We start from the raw sequence: 18582 nt of genomic DNA, 5'->3' as shown, positions 1-18582 counted from the left end.
GCCCACGTCCAATCAGTCGCCACGCGCCAACCGTGGCCGCAGGCTGATGGGGCCCACGACGCTCCACCATTGCCCTTTGGCTTCGCCGCGAAGTCAAGCCCGAGCGCGCCTTAGGCCCGGGGGCTACTATCGGCATTCTGGGAATGGGGGTCCCCAGACTTGCCTGCCCGCGGCCCACAGCGTGGCTCCACCAGCGGGCCTGTACGGCCCATCTTCACCAGCAAACATTCCAGACCCTCACGAGGGGCCAAGCCTCGCGAGGCGGATGACATAATACCTCCTCAGGGGCGGCCTCACCAGGCTGGCTCGCGAGATGCGGAGAGATCAAGGCAAGGGGCACCTCACGAGGTTTCTGTGATGCAAGCCATGACGACTGGAGCCAGGCAGGCGCTAGCGCGTGCAGTGTCCTCATTTCCTCTTTGGTGCTAAAGGGGCAAGCGCAGACGGGGAGTCTCGAGGCATCAGACAAAGCTTTCCATATCGGTGAAACAAGACCAAGACCAGCATGGCGGAGGTCACCGCGGAGCCCAAGACGGCGCCACCACCAGAGCCTTTGGTAGGCGAAGACTACTTTTTTCAAGATAGCTTGTACTAGTTGTCTCCCTTCGAATTTGGTCATTGTGGGATCCCTTCCCACTCAATATTTGGGAAGAGGACCAGGGCCACTATAAATAGGACTAGCCACCACCATAGGGAGGCAGCTGATTCAGACCTGGATCGAATCGACATCACCCCAACCACTCAAGTTCACCAAGCACAAGAACACCTCTCCTCGCGAGGCTGTTCTTCCCTTGTAACTATTCATTCTCAGCCCAAGAGGCAATCCACCACACCACACTGGAGTAGGGTATTACACCACAACGGTGGCCCGAACCAGTATAAATCTTGTGTCTCATGTTCTTTGGGTTCGTCGAGCTAGGTCGTGAGATCGTAGAGTGCGCGAGCTAGAGAGGGGGAGAGATCTTTGTGTGCACCCGAGTGTTCAAACCTCAAGGGTTTTGCCGGAACCGGAAATCCGACAACTAATACAACTGTCATGTGAAAATTGGTAAATTTTAGGGGTCATTTGACCTTTTAAAGACATTTAAGTGATTATCTAACCATTTAATAATCATAATTCAAATTTGAACTACATCTACATGAAACGCCTAACCATAAGGGTTTGAAAAATCATTTTTTGTGTACTTGTGTGCAAGTTAATTCCATGTGTAGTAAATTCGAAGGAATTTTCAAACACATTGGTGTCAAGGCATGGGCACATGCATGGAGTGCATGCCATGGAATTTTAATTCCAAAAAATTAAAAAATGATCAGAAAAACATGAAACCTTGCTTGATTTAATGTCATGCCACCAAGATGATGTGGTAAAGAAATTGGCATGTTTGACGAAAGTTTGGACACACACCCCTCACAAACCGGAGCAACTCGCTAGAAGGTTCCTGGTTTTGAGAGGGAATAATGCATGTTTGATGACGAACGGGAGATAGCTTCCTCTTATCGCCTTGAAATTTTTTCAACGTCTAACATGCACTAGTACAACTGCAATGTGAAATTTTGGATAATTCTAGGGGTCATTTGACCTTTGAAAGACATTTAAGTGAATTTCTAATAATTTAATGACCGTAATTCAAATTTGAACTACATCTACATGCAACGCCTAACCAAAACGGTTTGAAAAATCATATCTGTGTACTTCTGTGCAAGTTAATTCCATGTGCAGTAAATTAGAAGGAATTTTCAAACATATTGGTCTCACAACATGGACACATGCATACGTATGCAAGGAGTGACATGGCATTTTAATTCAAAAAAATAGAAAAATGATCATAAACACATGAAACCTTGGTTGATGTAATGTTATGCCACCAAGATGATGTGGTAAAGAAATTGGCATGTTTGACGAACGTTTGGACACACGCCCCTCACAAACCAGAGCAACTCGCTAGAAGGTTCGTGGTTCCAAGAGGGAACAATGCAGGTTTGATGACGAATGGGAGATAGGTTCCTCTTACGGCCTTCAATTTTTTTCCTACGTTTAGCGTGCACTAATACAACTGTCATGTGAAAGTTTGGTAAATTTCTGGGGTCATTTGATCTTCTGAAGACATTTAAGTGATTTTCTAACCATTTAATGACCGTAATTCAAATTTGAACTACATCTACATGCAACGCATAACCAAAACGGTTTGAAAAGTCATATTTTTGTGTACTTGTGTGCGAGTGAATTCCATGTGCGGTAAACTCGAATGAATTTTCAAACATAATGGTGTCAGGGCATGGGCACATGCATGGAGTGCATGCCATGGCATATTAATTCCAAAAAATTTAAAAAATGATCAGAAAAACATGAAACCTTGCTTGATTTATTGTCATGCCACCAAGATGATGTTTTACGAAAGTTTGGACACACACCCCTCACAAACCGGAGCAACTCACTAGAAGGTCCGTGGTTCCGAGAGGGAACAATGCATGTTTCCTGATGGACGGGAGATAGCTTCCTCTTATGGCCTTCAAATTTTTTCCAACTTTTAACATGCACTAATACAATTGTCATGTGAAAATTTGGAAATTTTGAGGGATCATTTGACCTTTTAAAGACATATAAATGATTTTTCTAACCATTTAATGACTGTAATTGAAATTTGAACTACATCTACATGCAATGCCTAAACTAAACGGTTTGAAAAATCATATTTTTGTGTACTTGTGTGCGAGTTAAAAAATCATCAGACGATGCAGATATCTGGTGTTCAAAATAGAAAATGTAAAGATCTGGCAAGACAACTGGCCCCCATGCGATTGGCACACTATCTCGTGGCTCAAGGTTTGGTAGGTGATTGGCGGGGATCATTAATTAGAAACGGTTCTGTATTGGTAACCATCAGCTATTATGTTCACACACGGATTTGCTGCGAGAATTATGTGTAATTCAAACTACAGTACTCGTAAATTTCAGCGACCAGCGTGTGTACTATCCCCATCGATCTAGATTCCGGCCACCAATAAATACTACCTTGCTCATGTTGTCCCGCCTGCATTCTCATCTACATCCTCCCCTCACTCGCTCTCTTTCTCTCAAATCTCTGCCATGGCGCTGCCGGTCTGCCCACGTGCCGACGAGGAGTTGCCGCCCCCCAAGGACGCTCACTTGATTGGCAGCGATGAGGACCCCTACGCGCCACCTGACGAGGTTTTGCCGGACCCCCCAACTTTGGATTGTTTTTGGGGCCAGTACAATATTTGTCTGTGGAAGTCGCTACTGCCAGCTGAGAAAGCCAGGCAAGTGGCGTTCAAGAAGGAGATGGCGGAGGAGGAGGCCAGGTACTAGGCGGCCTATGAAGCCCATGATGCCGCCTGGAAAAATGAGGCGGCGGAGCTTTGTGGGCGGGCGCGTCATCGTGTCGAGGAGGTGTACAAAGACGGGTACTTTGCGCGGAAGGTCATAGGCGTTGGGCGCCTCGTCGCTGCATGGAGGTGGGCTGATAAGCTCCAGCATGACACCGATGAGGAGCTCCGGTGGGTGCCCAACAAAATGGCAAGATCGGTCGTGCGCGTCCGCCAGGAAAAGCCAGATCGGTACGTTAAGCGCTGCGAAGCGGAGGAGTCGGAGTACTACCTCTGCACTAGGAAGACGCCGCGCACTAGGGAGCTGCTGGCGAGGGGCTGCCGGAATACTGGCCCCAGGAGGGATTATTAGTTTTAGTATTGTTCATTTTCAATTTTATGCATTGTACCTAGTAGTTAAGTATCATCACGTATATGTGATGATATTTTATATATATATTCTATGATGATCTAATGAACAATTAATATATATATATATTATGAATTCCCTTTTCTATTTGTTTTTGTATACTAATTTGAATCTAGCTGTTATCATCTACATATACAGAATGGAAACGTATATACACACATTGAAACAGAACATACTAGAATGGAAAACAAAGTACACACATTGAAATAGAGCAATAAACAGAGCAATACTATGATTGCTGTAAATACAAAGCTATCCACATCGAAACAACTTCTCAAAATAGAATGCGTCCATGAGACCATGACCAACAGCCCTTGCCTAGGGTAGCTCTTCGCTCTTCTTGAACTCATGCAGGCGTTCGTCCAAGCGGTCGACACGCTCGCGGTACATCTAGAGCATGATCTCGAGCTCCAAGTTGGCTATTTCATCGGAGATCACCAGCTCGAGGATGCGACGGCCATGTGCCTCTACTACGCCCAGGTGGACACCTGGGCCAAGGAGGCGGTCCAGCCTACGGACCAGCGCGTTGGCATCCAGCAGGCCGCAGACAAGGCGAACGGTGCCACCCATGCGAACGGCATGGCGGCCGTCTGGTGCAAGTACGGCGCTGAGGGCCTCTGCCCACTCCTGGCGATGAATGGGGGTACTGACGGGACGTGTACCCGGCTGTGACGCTATGTCAACAGCAGGCAAGCGCCGATGGATCCGCTCTTGCTGTGCGGCGCGCCGCGCCTCTCGCTCTGCGGCGCTCCAACGGTCTCGCCATGCGGCGAGCCGCAGCCTATCAGCACGGATGCGCCTAGCTTGCTTTGCGGCGCGCCATCGATCATGTTGTGTAGCAAGCTGCAGCCTATCGACACTGACATGCCTATCTTGATCTGCGGCGCTCAAGCGCCATGCGCCAAAGGTCTGCTCAACCCTGGTGATGATGCGCATCATAGCATCATCCATCGCGTTGCCGGGGAGCGCGTCAGCCTCGATGGGCCATGGCGCATGCTCGTTTTCCTCGACGATGAGGTTGATGGCACAGGCGGCGCTTTGGTGGTTTGGCATGCTTGGAAAAGGTGGATGTGCTACAGGTTGCGCTTGTCGCCTCGATGCGTCGCGCGCCCCCTATGCGCAATATAGCAGGGTAGCGGGAAACAGGTGAGTAAATGGCAGGAAATGGTGGCATGTTCATAAAACGACATCAATTAATGGAAACTTGCATCAATCTAGCATAAGAAGTAGATGATGATCAGATGAACACGAAACACACTAGGGATCCCGTCGGTGATGAATTCATCAATCCCAAATGGTTGAATACTAGCAAGCGTTTGCCCACAACACACATGGCCTATTACATCACAAATAGGTTAGATGGATCAACTGTATACCACGTATCGCACATTGTCAAAAAGTAATGCGGTAGACCTTCTTTAACTTGTGTTAAAAAACAAGGACCTCAAGGTTAAATTAGCTGAGGGAATGGGGCATTTCGGTCATTTGACTGAAATGACCCATCCCATCACCAAATTTAACATTGACACAACTTCCCATCTAGTCACCCATCCGATGGCTGCTCCAACCTGAGCACACTTAACTTGATAGTTTTCTTACATGAGCTACTGGTGGAACAGCTAGTCCTTGCTAATAGGAATGCCTCTTCGCATCCTTATGGCGTATCCGGATGACCGCCCGTCCCACAATGGCCAATAGATGTTGTGTAGACAGAGCATATCACATACGTCTTATTAGAAGCAGTCGTCTGCATTATTATTGGTCTTCGCACACATTTCTGATTACAGACCTGTTTGCCGCGTATCACACACATCTTGTTATATTGAACCGTTTCTGTTCTCTTGCCTAATCACAAAGAGTTATTCTGAGTGAACCGTATGCTATACATCGCACACACCTTGATCGGGCTATCCGTTTCTTTTGTGTTTCCTAATCACAAACAGTTCATTCGAGTGAACCGTATGTTGTATATCGCACACACCTTCATATGGCTGCCCGTTTCTTTTGTTCGTCCTCCTTGCAAATAGTTAATTGAACTAAACTGTATGCCCTTCATCGCACACGGAACTAAAACCTGAAATGTGTTTGATGCATTCGTCATCGCAAACGTTTTATACATTTCTGACGGTTTTCCTACACCACCGTTTGCGATCATTGCATCACACACAGTTTCTCGAAGGGTCTCTGATCGTAGTGTCGCGTTAGCAGCATCCTGCAATAGTGTCAATGGTGATATGCAAGTTGCTATTTAACCTTCTACAAGGACCGCATTTGTTGAATCCGATTCAACTAAGGTGGGAGAGACAGACACCCGCCAGCCATGTTTGTGCAACAAAGTCACATGTCTGTCGATGGAACCGGTCTCATGTACATGGACATGTAAAGTTGGCCCGGGCCGCTTCATCCCACAATACCGCCCAATGAAGAAAAGACCAAGGAAGCAATCTGAATATCATCGCCCACAAACTCCTTTGTGTTCTACTCATGATGCCATCTACGCATAGACCTAGCTCTGATGCCACTGTTGGGGGACATTGCATGGGAAACAAAAAAAATTCTACACTCACCAAGTTCCAATCTAGGAGATGACTATCTACGAGAGGAGAGATTGGATCTGCATAACCTTGTAGATCGCTAAGCGGAAGCGTTAAGAAACATGGTTGATGTAGTCGAACGTCTTTGCGATCCAATCACGATCCGTCTCGTGAACTCCCGATGCAAGTGCTGAACGGACGGCACCTCCGCGTTCAACACATGTACTACTTGATGACGCCTTCACCTCCTTGATCCAGCGAGCGATGGTGAAGTAGTAGCTCGAGTCCTCGGGCAGCACGACTACGTCGTTGAGGTGGTGGTGGCGGAATCTCAGCAGAGCTACGCTAATCACTATGGAGAGGAAGAGGGATGCGGGGGAGAGGAGAGGCAGCGTCGTGGCATAGAGATGTGCTCAAGGGTGTGGCTGCCCTCTCTCTACTTCTCTCTATATATAGGGGAAGGGAGGAGGGGTGGCACCCCAAGGGTTTCCCCTAGGGGGCGGCAGCTAGGGCAGATGGGATCTCCCCTAGGGTGACTTGCCCCCAAGCTGGGTGGAGGTAACCCTAGAGGGGCGCCCCCAACTCTCCTGGTTATGTGAGATGGGGTGCAGGTGGCACTCAGCCCCTTAGTGGGCTGGTTTGCCCCCTCCCCTTGGCCCATGGGCCCCCCAACACTTGCTGCCCCCCCCCCCCCGAAACCCCTTCCGGTGATGCTGGTCATCACCCGGTACCCCCGAAAAAATTCCGGACTCCAATACCCTTTGTCCAATATATCTATCTTCACCTCCGGACCATTCCGGAGTTCCTCATCATGTCCGAGATCTCATCCGGGACTCCAAACAACTTTCAGTAACCACCATAATGACTCAACTATACTTATATCATCACCAAACGTTAAGTGTGTAGACCCTACGGGTTTGAGAACTATGCAGACATGGCCAAGACACCTCTACGGTCAAAAACCAATAGCGGGATCTGAACGCCCATATTGGTTCCCACATATTCTACGAAGATCTTATTGGTCGGACCTCGATGTCAAGGATTCAACTAATCCCGTATGTAGTTCCCTTTGTCTATCGGTATGTTACTTGCCCGAGATTCGATCGTCGGTATCTCCATACCTAGTTCAATCTCATTACCGGCTAGTCTCTTTACTCATTCCGTAATACAAGATCCGTGACTAACTCATTAGTCATGTTGCTTGCAAGCTCATTGTGATATTGTATTACCGAGTGGGCCATGAGATACCTCTCTGTCATATGGAGTGACAAATCCCAGTCTTGATCCATGCCAACTCAACACACACCCTCGGAGATAACTGTAGAGCACCTTTATAGTCACCCAATTACATTGCGACATTTGGTACACACAAGGTACTCCTCCGGTGTTAGTGAGTTGCATGATCTCATGGTCATAGGAATATATACTTGATATACGTAAGACGATAGCAATAAACTTGATACGATCATATGTTACGTTTATAGTTTGGGTCTTGTCCATCACATCATTCTCCTAATAAAGTGACATTGTTATCGAATGACAACTTATGCCCATGGCTAGGAATCCATAGCCATCTTTGATCAACGAGCTAGTCTGGTAGAGGCTGACTAGGGACATCATGTTGTTTATGTATCCACACATGTATTTGAGTTTCCGATCAATACAATTCTAGCATGGATAATAAACGATTGTCATGAACAAGGAAATATGATAATAACCAATTTATTATTGCCTCTAGGGCATATTTCCAACATCTTCACCAGCACCATCTCCTCTCAAATCCTAGCATCTCTTGTATTCAATCTTTGTCCCAAAACCTCAGATTGGTACCTGTGGGTCGCTAGTACTGTTGATTACATCTTGTAGTTTATGCTAGTTGGTTTATTTGGTGGAAGATTAAATGTTCAAATCCTTCAGCATATTCAACACACCTCTGATCTTGAACATGATTATGATTTGTGAGTAGTTACTTCTGTTCTTAAGGACATGGGAAAGTCTTGTTATAAGTAATCATGTGAAATTGGTATTTGTTCGACATTTTAATTATATGTATGTTGTTCTTCCTTTAGTGGTGTCATGTGAACGCCGACTACATAACACTTCACCACACTTGGGCCTAAGGGAAGGCATTGGGGAGTAATAAGTAGATGATGGGTTCCGAGAGTGATAGTAGCTTAAACCCTAGTGAGGGAGTCCTGGATTAGGGGGTCTCCGGACAGCCGGACTATATTCTTTGGCCGCACTATTAGACTAGGAAGATACAAGATTGAAGACTTCGTCTCGTGTCCGGATGGGACTCTACTTGGCGTGGAAGGCAAGCTAGGCAATACGGTATGTGTATCTCCTCCTTTGTAACAGGCCTTGTGTAACCCTAACCTCTCTGGTGTCTATATAAATAGGAGGATTTTAGACCGTAGGACAACATACAATCATACCATAGGCTAGCTTCTAGGGTTTAGCCTCTCTGATCTCGTGGTAGATCTACTCTTGTACTACCCATATCATCAATATTAATCAAGCAGGACGTGGGGTTTTACCTCCATCAAGAGGGCCCGAGCCTGGGTAAAACATTGTGTCCCCTGCCTCCTATTACCATCCTCCTTAGACGCACAGTTCGGGACCCCCTACCCAAGATCCACCGGTTTTGACACCGACATTGGTGCTTTCATTGAGAGTTCCTCTGTATCATCGCCGTCAGGCTTGATGGCTCCTACTATCATCGATAGCGATGCAGTCCAGGGAGAGACTTTTCTCCCCGGACAGATCTTCGTGTTTGGCGGCTTTGCACTGCGGGCCAATTCTCTTGGGCATCTGGAGCAGATTGAAAGTTACGCCCCTGGCCACCAGGTCAGGTTTGGAAGCTTAAACTACACGGCCGTTATCCGTGGAGACTTGATCTTCGACGGATTCGAGCCTCTGCCTTGTGCGTCACGCGATCACGATGAGTATGATTTAGCTCTACCATCGGATAGTGTTCAAGAGATCGCACAGGCAGCCGCTCCGACCCTCAATTCGGAGCCAGTTGCCGGACCATTACCGGACCACGGCAACATGGAGAATCAAGCCGAACAACCTGACTATGTCAAAGATAATAGTCCGGACGACCTCACACCGGACAGACACCCGGAGCAATAGAATGCCCGTCAAAGCTTGTTGCCACCGCGAGGAGTCTAAAAAGCAGAAGCAAAGACTCAAGGCTGCACAAGACACACTCGGAATCAGATGGAGCAAAGTACTCAACGCAGCAGCGAAGTACGGCGGTAATCGCCCCACCAAGAGCTACCCGAAGCGGAAGTTGCTACCCAAATTCGATGAGGAGGCCTTGGATCCCCCGCAACCAAAAATCAAAACGGCCACCTAGACGGATAGACGTCCTGATGACCAACATAAAGCGGCAAACAACGCAACACATAAGCCAATACGCGATCCACACGAGGGCCTGCATCAAGGGGACGGCGCAACCAGATCCATCTATGGACCACGCAAACGCGCTCCAGCATATGATGAAACACAACAAACATCCGAACAACGCGGTACACCCAGATACAGGGGTGCCGCACACCCCCTATGTTTCACCGATGAGGTGCTGGACCATGAATTTCCAGAGGGATTCAAACCCATAAACATAGAGGCATACGACGGAACAACAGACCCTGGGGTCTGGATCGAGGACTATATCCTCCATATCCATATGGCTCGAGGAGATGATCTCCACGCCATCAAGTACTTACCCCTTAAGCTCAAAGGGCCAGCTCGGCACTGGCTTAAAAGCCTCCTCGAAAACTCCATTGGAAGCTGGGAAGAGCCCGAAGATGCTTTTCGGGCAAATTTTCAAGGGACTTATGTCCGACCTCCGGAAGCGGACGATTTGAATCATATAACTCAATAGCCCGGAGAGTCAGCCCGAAAGCTTTGGAACATGTTTCTTACTAAAAAGAACCAAATTGTCGACTGTCCGGACGCCGAAGCCTTGGCAGCTTTTAAGCATAGCGTCCGCGACGAATGGCTTGCCAGACACCTCGGCCAAGAAAAGCCGAGAACAATGGCAGCATTAACATGCCTCATGACCCGCTTTTGTGCGGGTGAGGACAGTTGGCTAGCCAGATGCAGCACCAGCGACCCAAGTACATCCGAAGTTAGAGATGAAAACGGGAAATCACGACGCGGCAAAAATAATAAGTGTCGGAATAAAGAAGACAACATGAAGAGCAAGGCAGTAAACACCGGATTCAAAAGCTCTCAGCCAAGTCAGGAAAAGCCGCCCTCTAAAGGTGCCAGAGACGAACTATCCAGCCTAAATAAAATTCTGGACCAAGTATGTCAGATCCATAGCACCCCTGGTAAACCCGCTAATCATACCCACAGAGAATGTTGGGTCTTCAAGCAGTCCGGCAAGCTCAACGCCGTACACAAGTGGGAGGATACACCAAGCGAAGACGAGGATGAGCCTCCCAAGCAAGACACTAGGGAACAAAAGAAGTTTCCACCAGAAGTCAAAACAGTCAACGTGTTACACGTGATCAAGGGGAGAAACAAAACAACACTCCCAGAAAATATGCCCAAGAGCCTATCACCGCGGAGTCCTGCCACTGGTCGTCTCAACCGATCACTTTTGACCATCGTGATTACTCAGCAAGTATCCGGCGTGCAGGATGGGCTCCCCTGGTATTAGACCCAATAATTGACGGATACCACTTTACACGAGTCCTGATGGACGGTGGCAGCAGTTTAAACCTGATATACCAGGATACAATACGCAAAAATTTGCCACGGCAACACTACCCTTAAAGAAGTAACGCCAGGCCCAGGGGCTCATTGCATAGGCTCCCTGCTACTAGAGGTTATATTCGTCTTCCCCGATAACTTCCGTAGTGAAAATTTAACATTCCACATTGCTCCGTTCCAAAGTGGCTTTCAAGCACTACTTGGACGCAAAGCTTTCGCTCGCTTTAATGCAATACCGCATTACGCTTCCCTTACGCTTAAGATGCCCGGTCCACGTGGCATCATTACAGTGAATGGAAATATTAAGCGATCGCTGCGCGCCGAAGAGAGTGCGACTGCCTTGGCAGCCGCACACTAAAAAGGGCCTCACCAGCTAAAGCATTTGATAGGTCATCAAGACAACGGACACGGTTAGATGAGTCCGGCGCAGCTATATGTAACTCACATAGGTTTGATAAGCCACACCCCTATTACAAATACAAGGGGCTCAACGCGCGCAGACAAGTGACAATTTTTACTCATCTTGAATTATACATGGTTTCTTCAAACCTACCTTTTCGCACAAAAACTTTTCACCTAAGTTTCTCTCTTTTACAGATGACCATCATGCTACACCCGTCCAGGACACGGCACAATAGAGACACAGGCGCAGACGTGCAATAGGGACCCGTCCAAAGGATTCTTTTTAGATTAAGACCCTACGTCAACCTTTTTTACTGTCTCTTGTTGATACACATCCCTTGGATTCTCAGTACAATTGAGAAGGATGCTGGCGTCTTGGCATGTGGCCACGTCAGAATAATACACGTACCTGGACACCATGGGCTTCTTACAAAGGGCACTATTTAGGCCCGGTTTATACCATAAAGACCGAATACCTTAGGGAGTGTTCGGCGTCGCGAGTTTGGCCTTATATGCATCAGCTCCGAATCATGTCTTTGGTCAAATGTTGGGTTTGCCCGGCTCCTATGTTTTGGTACCTTATGTTCCGCTCTATCGGCTAAGGTAGCACTAGGAGAACTACTACGATTGTGCCCCGGGTCATCCGGACGAGCACCTCAGTAGAGAAAGCCGAAAACTGACTGTGATGATATAGCGTGAGACAGGTCAACCACTAGATGACCTATCGGAATGTTAGAATTCCTCTGCCTTAACTAAGGGCCGTTTCCCGGCCAGGCATGTACCCACCCCAAATTCGGGAGAATGCGGATCCAACAGGGGCTATATAGTAGCCCCACCGTCAAACTCCTATGGCTAAGTGAAAGTGTTAAAGCAATATACTCCGGTTGCCTCGTTCACTGCGCTATCACCTCCTTAATAGGACCAAGACGTTGGGTTAAGTGTGAACACGCGTCTTCTGTGAACACCTCTGCATTATATGTGTGGGGGCTGAAGCCGACGACTGCAATCTTTCGGGTTATACACATGTATACATAAACGGCCGCACATGAGGCATCATATTACTTTCAGGAAAAAGTATAAACACAGCCTTAATAAATCTCATAAAAACATTGTGTTTACAATGGGAATACATGTCACTCAAACATAATATTCTTCAAGCACCGGGCCTCTATCAAACGAGCACCCACGAGAACCTCTTCGAAATAGTGATCGGCAGCCACTCGGCCTATGGCCGAACCCTGCGCTGCAACAGTGGTAGCATCCATCTCCGCCCAGTATGCTTTAACACGGGCAAGGGCCATCCGCGAGCCTTCTATGCACGCCGACCTCTTCATCGCATTGATGCACGGCATCGCACTAAGGAACTGCTGCACTAAGCTGAAATAGCTGTTCGGCTTCGGCTTTTCCGGCCACAGCTGATCCACGTCAGACCTCATGGCGAGTCCAGACAACCTATTTAGTTCGGCCCATTCGGCTAGCTGATCAGTCAATGGAAGCGGACGCTCTGGAACGTTGACTTGTGACCAGAACAGTTTGTCCACTTCACGATCTGTTTGACCTTGGAAGTATTTGGGCGCATCGGCAACGCTCGCCGTCAAGTCTATATATGCATCTGCTGAACTCCACAGCCGATCCAGAGGGGCATACCGTGGATCTCCGAACTTTCTTCGTAGCATGAAGGGCTTCCCAGCCGCAATATCCCCGGCTTCATGTAGCTCCTCCTTCTTCGCTCTCAAAGCAGAGCGGGTGTCTTTGTTCGCCATCGTGGCCTTTTCAAGGTCCGTTGCCTTCGCTCAGTTTTCTTTTTCAAGGAACTGGCAATGGCCAGCAGTGTCTTTTAACTTTACGGCCATGTTGGCCATCTTCTCTTTGCTCTCGCAATGCGCGGTCTTCTCGGCTTTCAACTCTTCGGCCACCTTCAAAACAGCCGCATTACTAATCCTTGCTTGTTCTTTGGCTCGGGCAAGTTCCGCCCGCAGGGTTTCCACGGTGGCAGCTCCATCTACAATCACAACATATTAAAGATACCGGCATCATGCTGCTCTTACTATGTGGCATTCACCAGAAAATAACACTTACCATGTGCCTCATCAAGCCTCTTGTTAACAAGCTCGATGTCGGCATCCGCCGCATCCAGTTGCCGCTTCAGTTCGGCAAACTCATGAGTCCGGCTAGCCACCAGAGCTCCCACTACCTGCACATTAAAGCGGTATGGTTATTGCCTGGGACTACGATCCGCTGTTTGCCGCCATTCTCGGCGACAACCAGAGTCTCAGGGGCTACTATCTACACAGGGCACACCTAAAAATGTATGGTACCATCACAAATGTACATCATTTTACGTACCTCAAAGCCCGTCAGTAGACTCATTAAGGCATCATGCAACCCGCTTTTGGCGGATGAGATCCTTTCCATCATTGTACCCATCAATGTATGGTGTTCTTCTGAGATGGCCGCTCGCTCCAACAGCTCTCTCAGTATGTCCGACCGCATACCAGTCGGTGCTGGACTCTTTTGTTTGCTCTCTTCGAGAGCCGGACGCTGGGGACTTTGGGTGACTATAGGATAATCTTCTGGCCTCACCGGATCCGGAGAGGCCCTCCGTGAAGACACTTCAAGGTCACTTGCTTCTTGAGCGAAGGAGTCCGAGGGAGGCGTTTTGGTCTCCATCATCTTTGGAAGAAGATCCCTCGAAGACGAGCTCTGCTGAGAAGGGCAAAGATCCGAACTGCAAGATAAATAATTCGGTTATTTTCCTCAGAGGTAAGGTAATATATCTTCACTATTAAAGTACTTTTTAATTACTTACAGCTCGTTAGAGGGCTGATCCCCGCGCGGACTTAGTGCGGCAAGAGCACCCTCCAACGCAGGACCCTGTGGTGGAGATTTCTTCTCCCGCTTGGAAACCTTGGTTTCCGGATCTTCAGAGGTAGTCCTCTTCCTCCCCCGGGGTGAGAGAATGTCCGATTCCTCCCCTCGGTTACCCTCCCTCACGGAGGCGCTCGTTCCCTCGGTCGGAATAGGTAGCGACGGAGGCCCGCTTTCGCCCTCATTATCCCCCCTTTTCTTCCTTTGAGGGCTCCGGGCAAGGTGCTAGCTCGAGCATCTTTTCCAGTACCGTATTTTCCAAACCCTCAGGAAGGGGGGCCGAACACCGAATCATCTTCACCTTTGTTATCCAGTACTGGTCAAAGAGCGATTTCTCATAATAACGTCATGATAAATGAAAGACGGTGTGTTTGGCTAGAGGATAACTTACTTGGTCGGCGGTGCGGTTGCTACTCAGGCCCACATCCTCGGTAGTATCCGGACACTCTATCTGGGGTCCGAAGAATGATCTATACATATCCTTGTGCGTCAGGCCGAGGAAATCCTGAATAGCGCGCTGTCCTTCTGGGTTGAACTCCCACATACGAAGAGGCCGGCGTTTGCATGGCTGGATTCGTCGAACCAACATGACTTGCATTACCATAATCAAACTGATATCTCCTTCGAAGAGATTTTGAATGCAGCTTTGCAGTACAGGCACGTCCTTGGCGGGACCACAGCTCAGCCCTCTGCTAATCCATGACATCAATTGTGGGGGTGGGCCTGAGCGAAAAGCAGGGGCAGCCACCCACTTGGCCCTTCTTGGAGCTGTGATGTAAAACCACTCCCGTTGCCATAATCCGGACACCTCTGGAATAGAACCCTTTGGCCATGGAGCTCCGGCAATCCTGCTTATTGATGCGCCTCCGCATGCTACATGCTGCCCCTCGACCATCTTCGGCTTCACGTCAAAGGTCTAGAGCCATAGGCCCAAGTGAGGGTTAATGCGGAGGAAGGCCTCACATACGACAATAAATGATGAGATGTGGAGAAAGGAGTCCGGGCCAGATCGTGGAAATCTAGCCCGTAATAAAACAACAGCCCCCTAACGAAGGGATCAAGAGTGAGGCCTAGACCTCGGAGGAAGTGGGAGATGAACACGACGTCTTCGTTGGGTTCAGGAGTAGGGACGACCTGCCCTCGAGCAGGCAGCCGATGCGAAACCTCGGCGGTCAGATATCTGGCCTCCCTCAACTTCTTGATGTCTTCTTCCGCAACGGAGGAGCGCATCCACTGGCCTGGAAGGCTAGATCCGGACATGATTGAAGATCTAGAGTACCTGACCTGGGCTTTGGGTGATAGAACTCGAGGCGGGGGAAGGATTCGATTGAGCACGGGAGGGAAAAAAGTAAAAGCCTTGTCCCTTTATAAAGAGGGTGAATATCAAGCGTCCTCTCCATAGCCGTTTTGGACTTGCCTATAATCTAGGACTCCTAGATACGGTTGGGTTACCCACGACCGTATTGATGAGAATCCCGTAATTAGGGGAGCATGATCTCTGCTTTGACAAGACGTGTCAAGAAACCGCCTTGCGTTATGTGTGAGGCTGGTTGAAGAAAAACGGTTTGAATAATTACCGGGCCGTGGCATAATGTCGTGTTGCCGAAACGTGTCAGCAGATTAGATTTGTGGAAATATTATTCTCTCTGCGATGGTATGTGGAACTTGTTTTGCAGGGTCGGACACTATCCTTGTATTCAAATCCTTCCGTGATGTATTCGAAGGAGGAACCCGCCTTGCAATGTCGAGGACAATACTGCGCGCCGGACTCATCGTCATTGAAGCCTGGTTCAGGGGCTACCGAGGGAGTCCTGGATTAGGTGGTCTCCGGACAGCCGGACTATATTCTTTGGCCGGTCTGTTAGACTATGAAGATACAAGATTGAAGACTTTGTCTCGTGTCCGGATGGGACTCTACTTGGCGTGGAAGGCAAGCTAGGTAATACGGATATGTGTATCTCCTCCTTTGTAACCGACCTTGTGTAACCCTAACCTCTCCGGTGTCTATATAAACCGAAGGATTTTAGTCCGTAGGACAACATACAATCATACCATAGGCTAGCTTCTAGGGTTTAGCCTCTCTGATCTCGTGGTAGATCTACTCTTGTACTACCCATATCATCAATATTAATCAAGCAGGACGTAGGGTTTTACCTCCATCAAGAGGGCCCAAACCTGGGTAAAACATTGTGTCCCCTGCCTCCTGTTACCATCCACTTTAGACGCACAGTTCGGGACCCCCTACCCGAGATCCGCCGATTTTGACACCGACACCTAGTGTATGCGTTATTCTGTAAGGAGCTTATTTGGATCCATATGTTTTATGCTATGGTTAGATTTATCTTAATTCTTCTTCTGAAGTTGCGGATGCTTGCGAGAGGGGGTAATCCTAAGAGGGTTTCTTGTTCAAGTAAGAACAACACCCCCGCACCGGTCCACTCACATACCAAATTATCAAAGTGATGAACGTGAATCAACTAATCATGATGAATGTGACTAGACGACAATTCCCATGTGTGCTCGAGAACGTTTTGCTTACTATATGAGAAGTTATAGGCTTGTACTTTGCTATAAAAATGATTGGGACACCTTGTTGAACCTTGTTTTACTATTGTTACTTGTTACTTGTTACGAATTACCTTGCTACAAAACTATTTGTTACCAATACTTTCAGTACTTGTAGAGAATACCTTGCTGAAAACTGCTTATCATTTCCTTCCGCTCCTTGTTAGGTTTGACACTCTTACTTATCAAAAGGACTACGGTTGATCCCCTATACTTGTGGGTCATCACGGACCTCCACTTTGTGGACCTCCTCCATGGACCTCCTTCACCGTGGACCTCCTCGTGCTGCCCTCATCGCTTGACGGACCTTCTCCGTCGCAGGCCCTCATCGTGGGCCTCCTCGCAACGGCCTCATCGCCTAGCAGACCTTGACTGTTGTAGGTTGATACATCCATTTTGCATCATACTCTTATATTGATATTTAACTCAAAAAACAAGAATAAGAAAATTGCAATGTATTTAAAACGATAGTTTATTCTCAAGGGAGATGCTTCTCTAGAGTGTCCCATATATGTTTTCTATCTTCCATACGAAAACTGTCAATTCTCAGAAGATCTTCTTAAGTTTACTCAAAAGGTCCAATAGTGTATGTATATTGTCCCACATTATGGGCTATCATTACACATTATATCACAATACTTATGCCTTTTCTCTCTTATTTTATAAGTTTTACATGAAGAGGGAGAATGCGGCATCTGGGATTCTGGAATGGAAAAGGAGCAAATATTAGAGACCTATTCTGCACAACTCCAAAAGTCCTGAAACTTCACGGAGCATTTTTTGGAATATATAAAAAATATTGGGCGAGGAAAGTACCAAAGGTGGGCCACTGATGTCGCTTGAAGCTACGTCAGTATTTCCCGAAAGAGGTAGGGATTATGCAACACAGCGGCGGTAGGTATTTCCCTCAGATATGAAACCAAGGTTATCGAACTAGTAGGAGAACCAAGCAACACAACGTAAACAACACCTGCACACAAATAACAACCTCTCGCAACCCGACGTGTTAAAGGGGTTGTCAATCCCTTCTGGGGTACGGCGTCAAGATAGGCAAACAGATGTGAGGTAAATTTGTAGTAGATTGAAAGATCGAACGCCAAATAACTAAATAAGAATAAATTGCAGCAAAGTATTTTTGTATTTTTAGTTTAATAGATCTGAAAGGAAATGCAAGAGAAAAGTAGATCACAAAGGCAAATATATGAGAAAGAAGAGCTGGGGGCCGTAGGTTTCACTAGTGGCTTCTCTCGAGAAAAATAGCAAACGGTGGGTAAACAAATTACTGTTGGGAAATTTATAGAACTTCAAATAATTATGACGATATCCAAGCAATGATCATTATATAGGCATCACATCCAAGATTAGTAGTGCGACTCATGCCTGCATCTGCTAATATTACTCCACACATCGACCGCTATCCAGCATGCATCTAGTGTATTAAGTTCATGGAGAAACGAAGTAATGCAATAAGAACGATGACATGATGTAGAGAAGATCTATCTATGTAGAGATAGACCCCATCGTTTTATCCTTAGTAGCAATGATACATACGTGTCGTTTCCCTTTCTATCACTGGAATTTAGCACCGTAAGATCGAACCCACTACAAAGCACCCCTTCCCATTGCAAGATAAATAGATCAAGTTGGCCAAACAAAACCCAAATATCGGAGAAGAAATATGAGGCTATAAGAAATCATGCATATAAGATATCAAAGAAACTCAAATAACTTTCA

Source organism: Triticum aestivum, chromosome 6A (genome assembly GCF_018294505.1).
Source record: "Triticum aestivum cultivar Chinese Spring chromosome 6A, IWGSC CS RefSeq v2.1, whole genome shotgun sequence".
Classification (NCBI taxonomy): domain Eukaryota; kingdom Viridiplantae; phylum Streptophyta; class Magnoliopsida; order Poales; family Poaceae; genus Triticum; species Triticum aestivum.
This window is presented reverse-complemented; position numbering follows the sequence as displayed.